Source organism: Triturus cristatus, chromosome 4_1, assembly GCF_964204655.1.
Source record: "Triturus cristatus chromosome 4_1, aTriCri1.1, whole genome shotgun sequence".
In the NCBI taxonomy this organism is placed as follows: Eukaryota; Metazoa; Chordata; class Amphibia; order Caudata; family Salamandridae; genus Triturus; species Triturus cristatus.
In genome coordinates, this window is record NC_140585.1 from 1,320,229,022 (window position 1) to 1,320,250,319 (window position 21,298).

The following is a 21,298-nucleotide window of genomic DNA, read 5'->3' on the forward strand; positions in this document are numbered from 1 at the left end:
GTCAACGAAGCAGCGATGTAAAGCTCCTTCCTTGGCTAGTGTATATTTCCCTACTAATAATTCCAAATTCACACATTGTTCCACCGTCCCAATGGTGATTCATCAAGTGGGGGCCAAGAAAAAAGGGAGTCCCCAAAAATGTTTTTCCTATACAATTTTCATTAGGTATTTTAGACACAACTACAGCCCAAACCACTGGACAGAATTACACCAAATTTGGCGGAAAGGTAGCTTTTTGTCCAGAAAGTGACCCATTTGTGAATTGGTGTAAATTCATTCAGTAATTTTTGAGTTGTTAATGGAAATCCAAATTTGTGTACTTAGGGACATTAACGCTTTGAGAACTCTCCCGATTTTGTGCAGAGATTTGATTGGGTGCCATCACTTCAACCAGGAAGTGTTGGCAGACACTTGTGAATTGGCTTCAGCCGAGTCTCACCAAAAAAACAATTAAAAAACAGAAAAGGGAGCAGGGTAGGAATACCCTGACTCCTTAGCTCTGGTCAAAGGGGTCCAGAAGGAACTTGACAGGACGAAAAAACACCCAAAAAAACAATTGAAGCGAAAATGTGATTGAGCTGCAAATCTACGGCAAAAATTAAAATGCAGAGTGGTTGTATGGGTTGAGTGGTTGTATGGGTGTGTGTTAGTGGTTTTGTGGGAGTGGCTGTATGAGTGTATACATGGGTTTGTGAGTGGCTGTATGGGTGTATAATTAGGTATCTGAGTAGCAGTGTGGGTGAGTGAGTGGGTATGTGTGTAACTATATTGGTAGGTGAGTTAATGTGCCAATGACTGTATGGGTGAGTGAGTGGGTGACTGAATAGCTCCATGTTGAGTGACTGGGTGTGTAAACAGTGAGTGAGTGGCTCTTTGATTGAGTGATTGGCGAAGTGAGTTGGTGTGTGAATAGCTGTATGTGTGAACGAGTTGCCGGGTGTGTGGTTGTACGGATGTGTGAATGGGTATGTAAGTGGTTGTGTGGGTGTGTGAGTGAAAGTGTGAATGGTTGTATGGGTGAGTAAGTGGCTATGTTGAGAGGCTGTATGGGTGAGAGAGTGGGTATGTAATTGGCTGTCTAGATTAATAACTGGGTATGTCAGTAGCTGGCTGTATGAGTGGCTTTATGGTGAGTGGTTGGATGTGGAAGTGGCTCTATGTATACGTGAGTGGTTGTGTAAGTTTATGGTTTTGTCAATGGGTATGTGAGTAGTTGTGGAGGTGTATGAGAGGTTCTACCGGTATGTGAGTGGGTCCGTGGAAGATGGCATCAGTGATGTCATTTGAGATTTCATCAGAGATGTCATCAATGATGTCACTGACCATGTCATTAGTGATGTAATATGTGAGTTCATAATCAGTGCATTGTGGGGCATAAGTTATAGTTATCTCAGGTTACTATAACTGCTGACTTTCACTGTTTTTGTACGAGAGAAATATGAGCCTAACTATAATGTTCCTGTAACCTTTGTTTTTTTTCAGTGAATATCTAAGGTTTTTTAAATTCAGTTTTTTAACTATCACACCGTGGTAACCTCTGGTTCTCTTTGTGAATATCTATGGTTTTTTATGCTATTTCCTAATGATAATATCACTGTAATATTTGTTTTTGCAAGTTAATTTCTATGGTTTTTTATATTTTATTTCCTAACTGTAACCAGTAACCTTTGACAGTGAGTGTGTGAGTGTGTGCATGAGTGTCTCAGTAGGTCTATGAGTGGGTATGAGAGTGCCTGAGTGGGTCTGCCAGTGGGTGGGTGAGTGCCTGAGCTTTTCCGCTCCCACTAAGCCATAGGAAACTATGCTCCACTTCTAGCAAGCAGGAGCAAGACTAAAAGCAGAGCAAAATTCATTTTACAGAGAAGGGGCTGCATGTTAGCAGCTCCCTCTTTGTAAAAGAAATGCTAGCTCCCGCAAGAGTTGGGGGGCCAGAGAGGACCATGGGGGCCATGAAGTTCACTCCGTTGACTCCAACAAAAACAAAATTGGTGACCTGGGTGAGACCAGGGCACCCAGAAGAGAAGCCGGGCCGGCCCCCCTCCCCTTAGTGTTTTAATTTCTTTTGTTTAAAAGCAAAGCCCTCTGAGATGGGGTCCCTGGGACCAAAATCGGTCTGGGAAGGAGGCGTTTGGTCCTCTTCCCTTTAATTTATCAAATTCCCCAAAAACGGGGATGGGGTCCCCCATACAACCTCTTGTATGCCCACTCAAATACCACACAACCACTCACATACCCATTCACAGACCCATACCAGTACTCACACACCACTCACTCATTCATACAGCCACTTACACAGCCATTTACTCACCCATATTCCTACTCATACATCTGGTCACTCACCCATACAGCCACTCAACACAGACACTCACTCACCCATACAAGCACTCACATACACATCCACACACCCACACAATCACTTACATACCCATTCACACAACCATACAAGCACTTGCACATCCGCTCACTCACCCATACAGCCATTCAGACACCCACTTACTCACTAACACAGTCACTACACACCCGGTTAAACACCATTAGAGCCAATCCCCCTGGCCCAGTGTGAGTGCCCTGGTCCCACCTAGGGCACCCACTTTGTACCGTCGGGGACTGCAGAGGGATCCTGATGGCCCTCTAGTCTTTGCTGGCTAAATCACATCCTGTGGATGACATCATTGCTTTTCGACAGAGGGAGCTCCTTAACATGCAGCTCCTTCTATCCAAAACCAATTCTGCTCCACTTTCAGCATTTTAAATGCTCTTGCTTGCTGAAAGTGGAGCAGAATTTGCGAAGGCTTGGTGGGAGCGGTAAAGCTCTCGCCAAGTCATAGCAAATAGTTATGTCCCGGATATGGGCACCTCGGGACAAAGCAGGAAAAGAAACCTAAAACTGTGCCCCCGTGTTGCAGCTGCCCTCTGACAAGCAGGGCAACTGCGAGCACCGACAATGTGCCCCGAAGCAGGCACCAACCATGTGTGCGCGGGCCCCACGGGGCTTAGTCACCAAGCGCAGGCCCCCTTTTTAACCCCACTCACCGGACTGAAGCGGGGATTCCTCAATGCGGGGGACGCCTCCTCCGGTGTAGGCGCGGGCTCTCCCTCACAACACGGGAGCCCCGCCGCCACTGCTGTACTCCTCCGCTCCTTCGGGTACCGTCCAGCGCAAGGTGGGCTCCCGCCTGGACTCTTCTTCTGGTTTCTTTTTCCTTGTGTACCGGAGCGCGGGGTGGGCTCCCGTCAGCTTCCGGCTTCTCGTGATGAGGCCCCGCCCACGTCTCTGCGAGGACTGCCTGACTTCCTGGTAGGCCGGGACATGGCGGTGATTACGGCGATTCCTTCTCTGTGGAGCAATACGGGGTAGGCTCCCGTTAACGGCACAAAGTCCCTGGCGGGGTGGGCACCCGCTAGGGGTATGAATCAGCGCAAAGTCTCTGGCGGGGTTGGCACCTGCTAGGCGATAAAAATGCGGGGTGGGCACCCACTATTGTGTATCGACCAGAAGGCGGCACAGATGCGGGGTGGGCACCCACTCGTAAAATGAGCACACGACGGGGTAGGCACCTGCTGTTTCATTTCCCAGACAGCAGCCCAGCGCTGCAAATGAAGAACAGGAGCGCTTTCCACATGCCAGGGCAGAATCCCCAGCCCTCTCTGGCTACAGGGAAAGTGCGCTTCAGGGCAAAGTTCAAAGTCCAGGGGAAAGTCCTACAGGATGCAGGGGGCAAGGGCTGGGCCCAGGGGCCAGCTCACAGGGCCCTCCAGGCAGGGAGGCAGTCCCCAGTGGCGGTCCTCCTGGCACCCAGCAGCAGGCCCCCCTCCAGTTAGGATCAGAAGAACATTTTACTTGGGGTCACAGCCCCTTTTTATATACACATTTCCTTTGTCCCAGGCTGCAGGGTTAAGGGAAAAACAGATGCAAATGGTTTTGGAGCACTCTGTTGTGCTCAGCCCCTCTCCCCATTCACTGGATAGGCTACGGACATCAGTCGCACCACAGGGGGTGGAGCCAGCAGGGAAGGCCCAGCCCTATTCAGGTCCCAGGTGCACTCCTCCCTGCCATCAACATGCAGATCTCTCCATTCACCACCGGGGCAGACCCACCCTGACTCCTGGAGCCAGGCACACCAGACAATCACAAGCCAGACAGTCACTTCACATTTATTACACAGACATGCCAGCTTCTAGAAGTGGCCCTTCTACACTAGACACAGTAACACCGCACACATCATCGCGCAGCATTCAATCTCACGAGTTCGCACATACCAAACTCGACCTTGCACTCCCCACGCATCAGGAACTACCAGGGACACACACATTCCCCATGCATTCCTATGGGAGGGCAGGCCAGTCTCACTAAATGTAACACAGAGCGCACGCACTTTACACTGGGACACAGTGTTACAGTGCCTAGGGGTCTAAAACCACTAACACTCCATAGGGAAAAAGCTAGGATAATGCAAAAAGTTTTGGGGGTGAACCCGCCAGAAGGGCCAAGTCCAACAGCCGCCAATATGAGTGTTATGTTCCACACGGTAAAATCGGTTTATAGGTAAGACATTTGTTCAACAGACCTCATTCATCCACCTCTTCCCTGCAGCATCTATCATTCCTTGGAACCTCCTTCCTCCAAGGTTCCAGTTACCCACAACCTTCCATAGCTTGCCTTATGGCATCACACATACATTCCTACTCAACTATGAGTAAAAAAAAATCTTTCAATGACTAGATTTTGTTATTGAATTTTAATGAAATAAAAAAGACTGCAGATGACAATAAGTAACTTTTTCTAAGAACAGTAAATGTTGACTCATGTGTCTGTAATGCTGCCTGGATTTAGTACAATAGCATGTGGTTTGGAAGTCAAAAGTTGATTGATGTATATTGTATTATTTTTCATAAGTCACCAAGTACAATCTATCATTTCCAGCCCCATGTTGCTGCTGTTCTCACAGTACATTAAACAAAAACAAATGTATCTCAGTCACTGCATGATTAAAATGTACAAATGCATGAGCAATTTAGATCGATTTGCAAGAATCAAAACTTGTTTAAAAGCTTTTTAAAACAACCCTGTAATTTATGCTTACTATTCAATTGAAAGTACAGCAATAGAGCTAAAAAAAAAACATTTCCGTTTATTTGGTCCTTTTCTGCACCTTTGCTGCCATTTAATCTCAAAATGCAGAATAAAATGAACGGCTCTAATATATGCCATTAACTCATTAATCTTGAAATCTACAATATTTTGAGTCAGATTTTGATTTGAACACACTAGGGAAATCATTTACAAAAAATTGCCGTAGGGTAGCGCCACAAGCCTTTTTGCTATTGCTGCCCGACGCCAATTCGAAACTGCAGGAATGCACTTCATTTACAAGATACACTGCATTCCTGTCCTTTCAGCCAGTACACAATTTTGTGCTTAGCGGCAACACAGGCTCCATTGCACTGTGGTGCAAGGGTATCTGCATTGTTGGCAGGATTGTTTTTGTGGGCCAACTTCCTGCATAAAAGCACTCCATAGAGGAGTTTCCCTATTTCTGAGTGTGCTGAATGCAGCACACATAGAAAGAGAAATAAATGAGGACAAATGAAGATATTTCTGCTCGTACAGTTTTAGAGCATTTCCAGGTTTACAGAGCCTTGCAAATCTGGGAATGTGTCAAAATCCATGGATGTTGCCTGGGAAAATACACTACAATGCACATGGAATGCCCCCCTGATGCAGTGTAAGGCAACGCAGAGACTTGCACTGCATTGCCTAACTATATAACAATGAGGCCATGAAAAGTCACGCAAACTGGCTTTGCGTGGACTTGTGGATATGTGTCTGCACTCTGCACTCTGCACCATAGCATTATAAAAAGTGATGCACCATAGCGTCATAAAAAATGATGCACCGGCGACGCAATGACCGTGTAAATAAGCCCCCAGGTTTGCAGCATATGCTGGATCACAATAAATATTTGTACTGCTTTAGAGTTGGTTATACTGATCAGAGGTAAGAACCTGAGAACAAGATACTGGGTTAATGATCTCCAGATCCTGACTTCAGAAGCTTTATACCATTTCCATCTTGGGATACTGGATATTATGCCAGTGGCCTTCAAATATGGTAGACGATCAAACCTAAAATCCATAAAACCTCACCTAGTAACATGAGTTTCCACCATTTCCATATCGATCAATCAATCAATCAAAGAACTTTATTTACGATCACTATAGATCATTAAAGTATACCATAAAACAAGGCACTTACAAACACGATTATAAATAAGACATAGAACAATAAAAGTACTCATTAACGGTCTATTACAATAGCAGCACAGTGGAGCGATAAGAATTACATCATTATTTGTACCAGAAAAGTTCATTTCAATAGCAGCACAGTGGAGCGATAGGAATTACATCATTATTTATACTGGAAGACTTCATCATAAAATACTATAAAACCAACAATAAAACTTAATAAATATCTAGAAGGATATTAAAAGAACATAAAATAGTGCAAATCACACGATACAGCTTTAGTAGGAACAATACAGTATGGCACAGCCCTAGGAACTATCAGGGGAGCACTTGGTACGCCTGAGCCACATAGCTGTTATGTTATGTTATGTTATGTTACAGTAATTTATAGAGCGCACGTATACCCGGGGGTGTCTTGGCGCTGGACATAACAGTGATACAAGAATACTTTGGCCCTAGTGCTGGAAGAGCCAAGTTTTCAGTTGCTTCCTGAAAATCGTCAGGGAGCTAGCATTCCTGAGGGAGAACGGAAGGGTGTTCCACAGTTTAGATGCTCCGTAAAAAAAACTGCGTCCACCCCAGTGAGTTTTAAAAATTCTTGGTACAGCGAGTAATCGAGCTCCAGTGGACCGCAGCTGTCTGGTGGGACAGTACCAAGAAAGATGATCCTGCAAGAAACTCGGACCAATACCATGCAAGGCCTTAAAGACGATGCACAGGGCTTTGAAATCAACACGCTGGGGTATGGGAAGCCAGTGGAGATGGCGGATTCCGTTGGAGACGGAGTGATATTTGGGAATATCCAGTATGAGGCGAGCTGCTGCATTCTGGATCATCTGTAATTTGTGCAAAAGTTGCTTCTGTGCATTCAAAAAAAGGCCATTACAGTAGTCGAGCTTAGATGAAATAAGGCAAGAGACTACTGTTCTCCTAGTGTGGTTAGGGATATAAGGAAAGATTTTCCTGATTTTCTTGATGAGAAAATGCGATGCCGACATTACCGCGTTTGTGTGATGATGGAAAGTGAGCTTGGCATCCATAAGCACGCCCAGGTTCTTTGCCTTAATCACCGGAGTGGGAGGGGAACCCAGCTCAACGGGCCACCACAGGTCATTCCACGGGGGCTGAATGCTCCCGAAAATTAAGACTTCTGTCTTACTAGAGTTGAGCCTCAGGCAGTGTGCTGTCATCCACTTTTTGATGGCACTCATGCAGTTCCTGAACTGCGGAGCCGGAGAATGTTGGGATTTGGAGGCCGCCACCACAATCTGAGTATCATCAGCATAGGTGGTCAGACTGAAACCAAAATTCCGGATAAGGGGTGCTAATTCGGAGACATATATGTTAAATAGTGTGGGGCTTAGAGAGCTCCCTTGTGGGACACCGCAGGGAAGTGTGTAAGAGTCTGAATTAAAACCATCCATGGATACGGTGGATGTTCGATCGGCAAGAAAGGAGGCTATAAGTGCGCGTGCTAAGTCTCCTAGTCCTAGCTTCTCCAAGCGTCTCTGCAGAAGGCCATGATCCACCGTATCAAAAGCCGCAGAGAGGTCGAGGAGCACCAAAGCTGCTGCGCCTCCACCATCCATAACTGCCCTAATCTCCTCGGAGGCTTTGATCAATGCCAACTCTGTGCTGTGGTCCTTACGGAAGCCAAATTGGGTGTGGTCCAAAAGGCCGTTGGCATTAATAAATAGGGACAATTGGTTATTCATTATTTTGTCCACTATCTTAGCTGGCAACGGCAGTCTGGCAATGGGCCGATAGTTGGTAGGGTTAGTTGCATCAAGAGTCGTTTTTTTTAGTAAAGGTAAAACGGACGTCTGCTTCCAGCTAGTCGGGAAAACACCAGAAGAGAACATCAAGTTGTAAATATCGGTGAGTGGGGAACTCACCGACTGTGCCAGTTCTTGATAGACCCTTGGGGGGCAGGGGTCTAAAGGTGAACCCGACTTAGCTTGAAGGATAAGGTCTCTCACTGTGTCTATCGAGATTGCCGAGAACACAAATGGTGGAAGCTTGTTAATGCTAGGGCTGTTAGGGTATGAAACTGGGCTGGGGTCAGAAGCCACCCTAAAAGCATTAAAAATATCTAAAACCTTAGATTTAAAAACCTCGGCCACCTCGTTGCAGAATTCCTGGTTAACCCTCCTGCCTGAGTTAGTGGGTGTCGAGAGCTTATTGATCACTGTAAACAGTTCTTTAGAGGAGTTGGCGGCGGACTCGATCTGAGAAGTGAAGTATCTTTTTTTTCCGATATGAGGAGTTTTTTATAATTGGAAAGTGCATTTTTATACGCTAATTTCTGAGGCTCATCATAATTTGTCCGCCACCGTCTTTCTAAGCGACGACAATGCTGTTTTTCCAGACGAAGACCGTCAGAGAACCAGGGGGCAGAAGGTGTAGACCTATTAGTCGAGAGCGTTCTTTGAGGAATTGAAGCATTCGCTGCATCCTGTATCCAATTAGTGTAACTGTCCACAGCCAGGTCTACCTGGTCATGTATGGAGGGATAAGAAGATTCTAGCAGAGCAGTAAAAGATGGTAAGTCTGCTTTATTCCATACAAGCCCAACAGATGCAGAGTGTTTTCTGACAACCTCCTTGGGTACACTAGGCATGGGGAGCGTGAATTTAACTAGAGAGTGGTCTGACCACGTCAAAGGAAGCGTGTCCTTAATCATAAGACCCTGAAGCGAGGAGAACACACCATCTAGTGTGTGCCCAGCAGTATGTGTGGGGGAATGCACCAATTGTGAGAGTCCAAAAGAACCAAAACTGTCCAATAGTTCTGCTGTATCTTTGTTCCCTGCATCCTCTAAATAAAAGTTAAAATTCCCAAGAATGATAAAATCAGAATTTAAAATAGCTGGTTCCAATAGACTGCCCAAATTAGTTAAAAACATGGAGCGAGGGCCAGGTGGGCGGTAGAGAAGAATACCCTTGAGCGTTAATTTGGGATGAAGTGAAAGCGAGAAGTGGAGGCCTTCATAGAGGGAGGAAGAGATGGAATAATGAGCTGACGGAAACCGGTCCCTAAGGATAATGGCAACTCCACCCCCACGCTTAGCAGACCTGTCTTCCCTGATCACTTTATATCCCGTGGGTGTGGCCGTAATGAAGTCGGGGTCAGATGCCGCATCTGCCCAGGTCTCTGTTATGAATAATATATCAAAAGCTAGGTCCTCTATCATCTGAGCAATTTCGTACTTGTGCTTGTCCAAGGACCTAGCATTGATGAGACCAATCTGGAAGACAGATTGAACCTGTGGCAAGGTCTCCTCTCGCTGCTCATAGGCGCGAAACGCCCTCACTGGAATAGGGAGGGGGAGAACGAATCCGCAGGCACAGTTAGTTAGCATTTCCCCGGGATATAAGGTACAGCAGGTCGGCTTCTTAGGAAATCCCAGGGCATGTAAAGCATTACTAGTGTAATTCAACGTCGAGGATGTATTATGCGGGGCCCTGGGCACGGACTTGGCGCGGACGGGCGCAGACGGGCTTGCCTTAGGCGCGCCTTCGGCGCGCCAGCGGCGCGCCCGCTGCGCGCGTCCGCTGCGCGTCCGCCCCATCGGTGCCTATAAACCCTTCCGGTGAGCGCCAAAGCGCGAACCACCGGAAGCGGAAAGAGGGAGGCGGAGTAGCTGAGTGTTGCCGGGTCCGCCCTCCGCTCAATCGGCACAACAGCCGTGACGGAACGGGGCGGCCCCAATACCAGCAACAGAAGCAGTACAGGTAAGTGCAATGATGGTTGAACACAATAAAAACACAGTTTAAAAGCGTAATAGCCATTAGGAACTTGGCTGTACAGGATACGATCATACGAGATGTATTTGTCTGCAATATTCCATACATCTCCTAGTACTTACTTACTCCCAGGTTTCTGAATAAAGAGGCTATCCATTTGGATCGAGATTGATTGTACAAAGGGCAAAAAAATAGAACGTGCTCAAATGACTACAGTAACCCTTGGCAACAGGCACAATTTCCTTCAACCCTGTCTCTTTTTTTTTTTGCCCTCATATCACCGAGAAGCCTCTGCAAAGCAATGGAAAAAAACACATTGTCTAACTGTCCGCCCAGCGGTCACTGCACTCGCCCTGGTCCATACCATCGGGACCCTCACCTTTTGTCAGTAAGTCAGTGTAATCATAGGGACGGTTAACCAACACGCAGGGATCGAGACCAAATCAGGAAAGAAGACCAGATAGAGAGATCAGGACTCTTAGTTGTTCTCTGGTCAAGGCCACACAATCTGACCGCAACCCTGATCCAACCCTCTGCTATCGAAGGCAGAGTGTCCTTCCATTTCAAACAGATTTCCCTCCTAGCAATAAGAACTAGATAAAAAAGCAACCTCCTGCAAGGCCTCCTTAATAACAAAGTTGGTGTCCCATCAACCCCCAAAAGAATCAAAGTTGTATTTAGTTTGATCTCATGAGTGCTAGTTCTACAGTGTCTCAAAAAATCTTCAAACATGAATATTCAATGAAGATGTGAACATTGTTGGCTCCTACACAACCCCACTTCACACACTTCCAATAAAGACCATTAATAGTGAAAAAATGGTTACGCTTCAAGTTGGCCAGTTTAACCTTGAATAAAGAGTCTTCAAAAGAACTGTCCCAGATTGATTTGAAGCCTTCCTCCAGGAGGCTTCCTCTCCAGACCGCATGTGGGGGTAATAACTTCCTCTCTTCTGCCCCAGAAAGTCCATCATACCACCTTGCGACTTCCTTGTTCTTAAGCCTAATATCTGGAAGGGACAGCTCTAATTCAAAGTTACCTCCAATATCCTTCTTTGATGCAACAAACCAAGAAGACAATTGGATGAACTTAAATCTGGACAGCTCATTGTTAGTTTTCATGCTCAGTACTTCCCAGGAGTGAACTCCTTCCGATGATATTAAGTCCGACCAAGTTGAGACCCCGCCCTTCTAAGCGGAACACTTTAGGCATTCTGGCGTTCCGGGGAGTCCCAAACTGGGGCAAAATCAGAAAAGTATCCAATATCCCACCTCCTCCTAAGTCCATACCAAAGAGCCAAAGCAGCTCTCAGAACCTTTAGCCAGACCTTCTTAAAAATCTTAGGAGCCCCTAATTTATATAAATAACCCTCTGCACTTGCAGGCATTATCATTTCCCCCAAAAGCTTCCCCCAGGTGGAATCATCCGTTTTAACCAAAACCATTCAAATATTTTTAAAAGCAACACAATACCAATTAAAATCAGGTAAGGCCAATCCCCATTTATTCAATTTATGCCTGAGCTTTTTACAAAACATCCTGGCCCCTTTCTGGGCCCAAATAAAGCTCGACACCTTCCCCTGGATTTTATTGAAGCCTTTTTTGGCGAATCCTAGAGGGATAGCCTTGAATAGATAAGTTAATTTGGGAAGGATAACCATTTTTATCAGATTAATCCTTCAATAGATTCTCAAGAGGAGGTTCCTCCATCTACTTAGTAGGCGTTCAATCTCTTTGAAGACCCTAGAAAGAATCAAATGTGGGATTTTCTCTATATCTTTTACTATTGTGATACCTAAATATCTAAACTTAGGACTTACTTCCCTCTCCCAGTCAGTGATATTCCAACACATGACCTCAGTTTTGGCAGTATTAACCAAATAGCCAGCGAGAGAGCCAAATTCCTCCAGTAATTCTTCTACTCTTGGAACCAAATTCAATGGATCTACTGTATAGATTAATAAGTTATCGGCATAGAACACAACTTTGGAGCTGTGAGACAAGCAGCTGAATGAGACCACTAAGGGATCCATATGCAACTGTCGAGCAAGAGGCTCTATATAGATATCAAAAAGAAGGGGAGACAACGGGCACCCCTGTTGAGTGCCTCTTAGAATGTTAAATCTGGAGGACAATGTACCATTAAGAAAGATCTTAGCCGAAGCCCCGGTATGGATTGCCTTAATTGTATTAATACATTTAGGGCCAAACCCCATCGAGCTCAAACCCAGCATACTCAATCAAATGCCTTAGCGGCATTAAGCGCCACTATGGCAAGATGGGGCAGATCATTCCATGGCAAGATCTATCGTACCAATTAACTGCTGGGTCTGATCCTGTATAAACCTCTTAGGGATAAAACCCTTCTGGTCAGGGTGGATGAGCTGGGGGGGTGAGCTTGGCAAATTTCCCTCCTAAAATGCTCATAAATATCTTATAATTTGCGTTAAGCAGAGAGATTGGCCAGTACGAGGTGGCCCTAACAGGATCTTTAGAAGGTTTTAAAATAAGAACTATTGAGGCCTCCTTCCAGGACTTAGGGACCTTGCCATCCTGTCTATATATAGAGTTGAACAGAGCTTCCAAGAAAGATATCAGCTCATCAATCAAAAGACTACATACTTCATTTGGAAGGGCATCAGTGCCCGCAGCTTTACCCCTCCTACCCTCACTTATGCTCAACCGATTCTCCTCCTTAGTGATTAGATCATCCAAAGCCTTGTAGCTTACATCTGTTAGATTAGGGAGCTGCAATTTCCCCAACCTGCTGTTAATATTCTCTGGATCAGGGGAAATCTCTTCTCGATATAAGCTGGAAAAAAGAGACAATAAACACGCCTGCATATCCTCCTGCTTCCCTGAAGTGTCACCCATGTCATTAACAACAAACTTTTCAATAACGTTCCCTGACCTGTTTGTCCGAGCCTTCCAAGCCAGAAGTGCACCTGCTTTCGCCCCGTACTCAAAATCCTGCTTGGACTTAGCGTCCCACTGAGCTCTGCATTCTTTATCAAGAAAGACCCTATATTCCATCATTGTGTCCTCAAGTTGCTTCTGCAACCTTATCAGAACATCGGAGGATTGCATTCCAGCTTGACGCAGGCTTCCTTCTAGCAGGACCACTCTGCCCTCTAGAACTTTAAGAGTTGAATGTTCAACCCTTTTCTGAGCAGAAGACTAACTCTGCAATTGCCCTCTAAGGAAGACCTTAAAAGTATCCCAGACTATGTCTAGGGAGGCCAAAACCAGGTTGTCCTGGAAAAACTGCCTACATACTTGTTTTAATACCCGACCTGTCTCAGGATCAGATAGGGTGGCTCTCCTTAGAGTCCATCTTGATCTAACAGGGCTAGAGTACCCAACCAAAGAAAGATTCATAGCTGCATGATCAGAAATATGGGCTGGTAATATATGGTCTTATCAACAAAGAAATAGTCCAATCTAGAAAAGTGGCCATGTTTCTTACTATGAAAAGTGAAGCCCTGCCTTATACCCATCTTATGTCTCCAGAATCCTCCTAACTCTTTGCACCATTTGCCTTTAAAATTATTTACAGGTAGACAGCCATACCTAAACTGCAGGTATAGTTTCCTTGCTATTTGGGGTACAATTTCATCTATCGTAGCCTCAAATGACGCAACTGAAAGCGATCCTTTACAATTCATTATCAAATCAGTCTCAACAATGCCCAGTATACAGCTGTGAGACTGGATTTATTAATCTGACTAAGGGTTTCTGGTTGACTCCGGTATGCATCTAGTCCTAATTTCTTTTACAAATTCTTAAGGGTGCCATCCACAGAATCGTGTTCACACAAGTTGGAGTCATCAATTCATGGAGGCCCACCCTATAGGACTCAAGTGCTGTGGAAGACCATAGCCGGTGCCAGAACACCATGCCGTGTTTAAAAATATTTGAATGGTTTTGGTTAAAACGGATGATTCCACTTGGGGGAAGCTTTTGGGGGAAATGGTAAGGCCTGCCAGGGTTACCCCCCAGGACATTGTTGGAGCCGGCCCTGGGCGGTGGCGGTCCCAAGGGCCATTTAGGGCTCCAGGAGGGGGGCCCCTCCTTTTTTGTTTTAGCCCAGGGGAGGTAGCCTTTCCGGAGCTGGGGATCCACAACGGACCCCTACATTATTGTTTTTGTGCCCTGGGGCGGTGGCAGCCCCTGGGCAGCGTGGCCTCTCTAGCCCCGGGTGGTTGCAGTCCCTGGGTATGCACCGAGTGTGCACAGCCCCCTGAACTTCTCTTGTGTTTATCCCAGGGAGGTGGTGGTCCCCAAGGTATGGAGGTTGCATCTAGGGCTACCGCTGCATAAATATTAAGGAATCCCCCAGGGAGGTGGCAGTCCCTGGGGTTTTAGTGATTGTAAGAAGAGGGCCCGTGTGCCCACTCCCACAAATTGAAACTTGCCCACAGGACCTGGCCCACTAGGGGGGGGGGCCTAAATGAAATGAAGTGCTTCATTTTGTTTTTATTTTCAGCAGGAGTTGTGGATCCAGCACAACCTTTTTTTTAAATGCTTTTTGGGCCCTGGAGGTTCTCTCTGAGACGCTCCCAAGAGGTGCAGGGGGTCAGGGTATTTCTACCCAGCACCCTTTTTTTCATTTACGATTTTTCTTGTGACTCAGTTCTACTGAGTCACAAGATTGCTGCCCACTCATCCTGATTGGAAGTCTTGCCAGAAAATTAGATCTTGGCACGGGTTCAGAAGGGCTCACGGATCCTATGGAAACTAGGCACGAGATGTATGACCTTTTTTGCGGATGCAAATGGGTAATCGGCCCATTTGCCACTGCAAAATGGGGTTGTCCTATGTACAAACCCTATTTTGTGAGTTGGTAACCTATTACTGACTCGCAAAATAGGGTATGTAAGTGGGTACATGAGAGGTTGTACGGGGTGTGAGTAGGTTTGTGAGTGGTCTGTGGAAGATGTAATTAGTGATGTCATATGAGATGCCATCAATGATGTCATCAGTGGTGTCACTGACCATGTAATGAGTGATGTAATATGTGAGTTTATAAACAGGGCATTGCTGGGTCATAAATTATTGTTAATTCAGGTAACTAAACCTGCTGAATTTTAATGGTTTTGCATGAGTGAAATCTGAGCCTAACTATAACGTTCCTGTAACCTTTGGCTTTTGCAGTGAATTTCTAAGGCTGTTTCAATTCTATTTTCTAACTATAACGTCCCTGTAACCTAGGGGTTTGCAGTGAATTTAAAAAAATTTTTTACATTTTATTTCCTAACTGTAGCCTGTAGCCTTTGAGAGTGGGTGTATAGGTAGGTGTGTAGGTATGTGACTAGGTGTGTGGGTCTCTGAGTGGGTGTGTCACTGGGTTTGTGAACAGCTGTATGGGTCTGCAAGAGGGTGTGAGTGACTATATGGTTGTGTACATAGCTGTGTAAATAAGTGCACTTGTGCCTGTGTGGATCTGTGAGTGAGTGTCTGAGTGGGTCTGTGAATAGGTGCATGAGTGTCTGAGTGCATCTGTGAGTAGTTGTGTGAGTGTCAAATTAGGTCTGCCACTGGATGCATGAGTGTCTGATTGGGTCTGTGAGTATGTGCAATGTCAAAGTAGGTCTGTGAGTCTCTGAGTGGGTGTGTGATTAGATACGGGAGTCTCTGCGTAGGTGCATGAGTGTCTGAGTGTGTCTGTGACTGGGTGTATAAGTGTCTGAGTGGGTTTATAAGTGGGCACAAGAGTGTCTGAATGGTATTATGAGCCCCAATGTACCCCAATATAGGCATAGGTAGCTGCACGACCTTTTACCTAAATTTGTCCTACCTTGCTCAACATAACGGCTCTGGCACTGACCTTTTAGCTAGATAGGTGCCGAATAAATATCATGTGGTTTTCTTTGAAAAGTAGCCTCAATTATTATGCATGAGGATTCTTAGTATCACAGCAGGATTACCATCTTCTGCATAACTCTGTACAAAAGTCACTGCTATCGTAATACTTGGACGACAGGCCCACAGTACCATGAAACATCTTTTGGCATAAGAGTACCACATCTTCTCTGGGCAAGCCAGAGGAGAAGCTTCCATGCTGACACAAGTCACTGAAGCCCCTGCATGCAGACACTCCAGCATGCAGTGGTCTGACATCCCTAACAGGGTGTCCAACTCGAGACTAAGAGAGGGTCCTTTGTTCTCTCCCATCAGGTAATGGGGTTGGCTCTTTCCTAGGGGAATTGTTGGCTATACATCAACAAACATGCTAGGTACATTAGGGTCCATTTAGTTAGGCTTTGCATCTTAGGAGTACTCATGATTACTGCCATGCATCTATATGCCTGCATATATTCACTGTTTTAGCACCATGGTGCTTACATTATATCAGTATATATCAGTTTCTGTCTGATGGTTGTTGCAGCACACTTATTTTATACTAGAATGACGCTGGTTCAATAAATGCTCATTGAAAAACATCCCCTCTCTTTGTGTATTTCTCTGAGAGCAAGTGAACACAAGTACTGAACGAAAAGTAGTACACTGTTCCCACGATCCTGAGGGGTCAGGGTTGTCATGTTCGATGGTTGCCAGAAACTATTCATCCCTTGGTAAGGTTGTGGGGCGTATAGTGGCACTGTGAGCTCGCTGGTCCACAGATTAACATATTCTTTGGGGGTGTTTGGAATCAGTCTGGACATCAATCCCTTAGTTTATGATATCTAAATGTCTGTGAGTGAGTGCATGAGTCTCTGTGTGGGTCTGTTAGTGGGCATGTGTGTGCCTGAATTCCTCTTTCTGCTTGTTTCCGATCTACATATTGTCTCTTTCTTCTTGTTTCAGTCCTTTATTTTGCCTCTTCCTGCTTCTTTCTGATCTCTATTTTACCTTTCTATCATTTCTAATCTTTATTTTACCTCTTTCTGCTTGCTGCTGGCCCTTAGTTTGCCTCTTTCTGCTCGTTGCTGATCTTAATTTTGCCTCTTTCTACTCATTTCGCACCTTTATTCTGCCACTTGCTACTCATTTCTGACCTCTCTTTTACCTCTTTCTTCTTGTTTATGACCTCTATTTTGTTTCCTTCTGCTCATTGCTGACCTTTATTTTGTCTCGTTCTGCTCATTTCTCCCCTAGTCTTGCATCTTTCTGCTTGTTCATTATCTTTATTCTAACGCTTTCTGCTTGATTCCAACTTTTATTCTGCCTCTTTCTGATCATTTCTGACCTTAATTCTGCCTGTTGCTGGTCGTTTCTGACCTCTATTTCACCTTTCTACTTGTTTCTGACTTATATTAAGCCTCTTTCTGCTCATTGCTCACCTTTTTTGCCTGTTTCTGGTCATTGCTGACCTTTATTTTGGCTCTTTCTGCTGAATTCTCACCTTTATTTTGTCTCTTTCTGCTCGTTTCACACCTTTATTATTCCTTTTGCTGCTTGTTTCTGACCCCTATTTTGCCTCCTTCTGCTTGTTTTTTACCTTTATTCAGCCTCTGTCTGCTTGTTTCTCACCTTTATTTTGCCTCTTTCTGTTCTTTTTATTGGGACGGCAGGAATTGCCGGCTCTTACGAGAGCCAGCATTGCTCTAACAGATAGGGAGCTGCTAAACATGCAGCTCCCTGTTTGTGAGAGCAATCGTTTTGTCTGTGTCTCTGTCTGCTTGACAGCAGGAAGGGAAACAGACAAAACCTCCACTCAGCTCCTGCTTGCTGAAGCAGAGTGTTTGCTCTGACTTGGCGTGACAAATGTACCACCAAGTCACAGCAAATTGCTATGTCCGGGGGTTGAACCCCACGGGGCATAGCAGGAGCTGGACCTTGAGTGTGACAGTCCCTAGGGCTATTATTAGCTCCAAGAGGTGTGTCATGTTGACCCCTTCCTTTCACTTTCAGGGGACTCCCCCAGAGAAAGGGTGGTATCCTGGCTGAGGAGGACCCTCCTCCTTCTTTAAAAAAATAAAGCCCAGGGCAGGTGGTTGTCCCCAGGCATTCAATATGTAGCCCGGGTGAGAGTGTGGCCTCTGGGGCCCAGGAGAGTCCTCCCACCCTTCTTAAGATAATTAGCCCCAGAGCTGTGGTGGTCCCTGGGGCATTTTTAAGCCATTGGAGGGGGCCCCATGTGCCCCCTCTATTTTTTGAATAATCACTGCATCCCCCTGGGGCTTTGCCCACCCTGGGGCTACAATTAGAACAAGTGCAGGAGCCCGTGTTTATTTTTGTTTTTTTTAATCCACAGCAATGTTTGTAAATATTTTATGAAAATCTCAGTGAATAAAGAACATGCTTTTATGAGGTGGAAGTGTACCAGGGAAACCCCAAGACAAAGACTTGGGGGTAGGGTGTTCCTGCCCTACCCCCTTCTCTTTTTTCAAGTGTTTTTTGTGGTTCTCGGCTAAAGCCGAGTTCCTGATTGAAGTGTTGGCAGCCAATCAGAGCTCTGCATTTCCCTGCACAAGCTCATTATTATTTGCAAATTAGCTGCAGTCACAGATTCCTTATTTGGTTTTTCTTCTATTTCTCACAAACTACGGAACATATTTGCACCAAGATGGCTGCCAACACTTCCTGGTGAAAGTACAATATACGAGTCCACTGCAAGGACTCATGTAACCAGATATCTATGTTTTTAAAACTTAAAAATATCTTTGAAATTCCTGAACGGATTTACACCAAATCTCAACAAGCATTTGCAATGCAATTGGTCTCGCATTAGGAAAGTTTGAGCTATTGGTATTGTAAATGCCAAATTTTGTATTTATGTGTTGGTTTTGAAAACAGCTAAATTAATAGCTTTGTCATTTACAATTCCAATAGTTTGAACTTTCGCACCAAATACATAGCACCGACATACATTGCCCGAAAACAAAAAAAAAAATGCTTAAAATGCGTTTTGGAAACGTTTTGTTCCTGTAACGTTTGACTTTTTTAAAAAGTGAAAATGCACCTACTGACATCGTACAAAATAGGGGGCAGTGTGTAAGAGGGCAGTGTGTGAGGGGGCATTGTATGAGGGCAAAGTGTGAGTGTGTAAGGGTGTGGGCTGTGTGTGTGTGCGGGGTGTTAGGGTGCAGTGTGTGTGGCCTAAAGTAGTGTAAGTGGGTAATGTGTGAGGGTGCAGAGTGTATAGGGGCAGTGTGTCAGTGGGGCAGTGTGAGGGGGTGCAGAGTGTGAGGGGGGTGCAGAGTGTGAGGGGGTGCAGAGTGTTAGGGTGTGCAGAGTGTGTGGGGGTGCAGAGTGTGAGTAGGTGCAGAGTGTGGGGGGTGTGCATAGTGTGAGGGGGTGCAGAGTGTGAGGGGGTGCAGAGTGTGTGAGGGTGCAGAGTATGAGGGGGCAGTGTGTGTGGTCTGTGTGAGAGTGGGGCAGTATGTGTGGTCTGTGTGAGGGGGCAGTGTGTGTGGTCTGTGTGAGAGGGGGCAGTGTGTGTGGTCTGCGTGAGAGGGGGGCAGTGTGTGGGCTGTGTGCGAGGGGGCAGTGTGTGTGGTCTGTGTGCGAGGGGCCAGTGTATATGAAGGACCAGTCGCAGATGAATTGCGAGGGCAGACCTCAGGACACAGCGAGGCGCAACAGAATAAAAGTGCTGTTAGTGGACAGAGTGATCTTCATCAGAATGTAAGCAGGAAAGCAAAGAATGAAAGTCATACAAAAGCATACATGTCTGGGTGCGTAAAGTAAAATATTGAAACACACATTAAAAAGTAAATAAATATAAGATATGAATGCAAAGCACAGAGGTAGGAGGTCAAGTAGTAAGTCACGCTGAGCCAAGATTCTGGAAAAGTTGCGAGAAAGAGAAGGCGGGGCGGAACTACACGGAAGGGGAGAGACGCGTGGGCAGAGAGGAACCTGTGAGAACGCGCTGCGGAGATCAAAGAAAAGGTTTGTGACCATATGGAGAGTGAGGGGGTGTGCTGCCTGGTGAGCTGAATGCGTGTGGCAACAGAGGGAGAGCGCGGCGCGCGCCACAACATTTTCAGATCACAACGTCCAAGTGAACTTTGTTCATTTGTTAAATAAAGTTAAACAATAATTCTAATTTAAGCACAAAACACCTAGCATCAATAGAGATTAACTGACAAAAAAACAAAAATCTACTGATGCGTTTTAGAAACGGTTTGATCCTGTAACGTTTTTGTTTCTGTTAAAATCTAGAAAAGGCACCTACTGACATCGTACAAACTAGGGGGCAGTGTGTAAGAGGGCAGCGTGTGAGGGGGAATTGTATGAGGGCACAGTGTGAGTGAGTAAGGGTGTGGGCTGTGTGTGTGCGGGGTGTAAGGGTGCAGTGTGTGTGACCTAAAGTACTGTGAGTGGGTAATGTGTGAGAGCAGTGTATGTGGGGGCAGTGTGTCAAGGCGTCAGTGTGTGTGGTTTGTGTGGTTGTGTGAGAGGGGGCAGTGTGTGTAGTCAGTGTGAGAGGGGGCAGTGTGTGTAGTCTGTGTGAGGGGGCAGTGTGTGTGGTCTGTGTGAGGGGGCAGTGTATGTAGTCTGTGTGAGGGGGCAGTGTGTGTGGTCTGTGTGGAGGGGTAAGTGTGAGTGGTATGTGTGAGGGGGGCAGTGTTTGTGGTCTGTGTGAGAGGGGGCAGTGGGAGCTTTGTTCATTTGTTAAATAAAGTTAAACAATACTGCTAATTTAAGCACAAAACACCTAGCACCAATAGGCATTAACCGACGAAAAAAAAACAAAATCTACTGATGAGTTTTAGAAACGCTTTGATCCTGTAACGTTTGTGTTTTTGTTAAAATTTAGAAAAGGCTCCTACTGACATCGTACGAACTTGGGGGCAGTTTGTAAGAGGGCAGTGTGTGAGGGGGAATTGTATGAGTGCACAGTGTGAGTGTGTAAGGGTGTGGGCTGTGTGTGTGTGCGGGGTGTAAGGGTGCAGTGTGTGTAACCTAAAGTACTGTGAGTAGGTAATGTGTGATCAGTGTATGTGGGGGCAGTGTGTCAAGGGGTCAGTGTGTGAGGAGGGGTCATTGTGTGTGGTTTGTGTGAGAGGGGGGCAGTGTGTGTAGTCTGTGTGAGAGTGGGGCAGTGTGTGTACTCTGTGTGAGGGGGCAGTGTGTGTGGTCTGTGTGAGGGGGTCAGTGTTTGTAGTCTGTGTGAGGGGGCAGTGTGTGTGGTCTGTGTGAGGGGGCAGTGTGTGTAGTCTGTGTGAGGGGGCAGTGTGTGTGGTCTGTTTGGAGGGGTAAGTGTGAGTGATCTGTGTGGAGGGGTAAGTGTGAGTGGTATGTGTGAGGGGGGCAGTGTTTGTTGTCTGTGTGAGAGGGGGGCAGTGTGTGTAGTCTGTGTGAGGGGGCAGTGTGTGTGGTCTGTGTGAGGGGGCAGTGTATGTAGTCTGTGTGAGG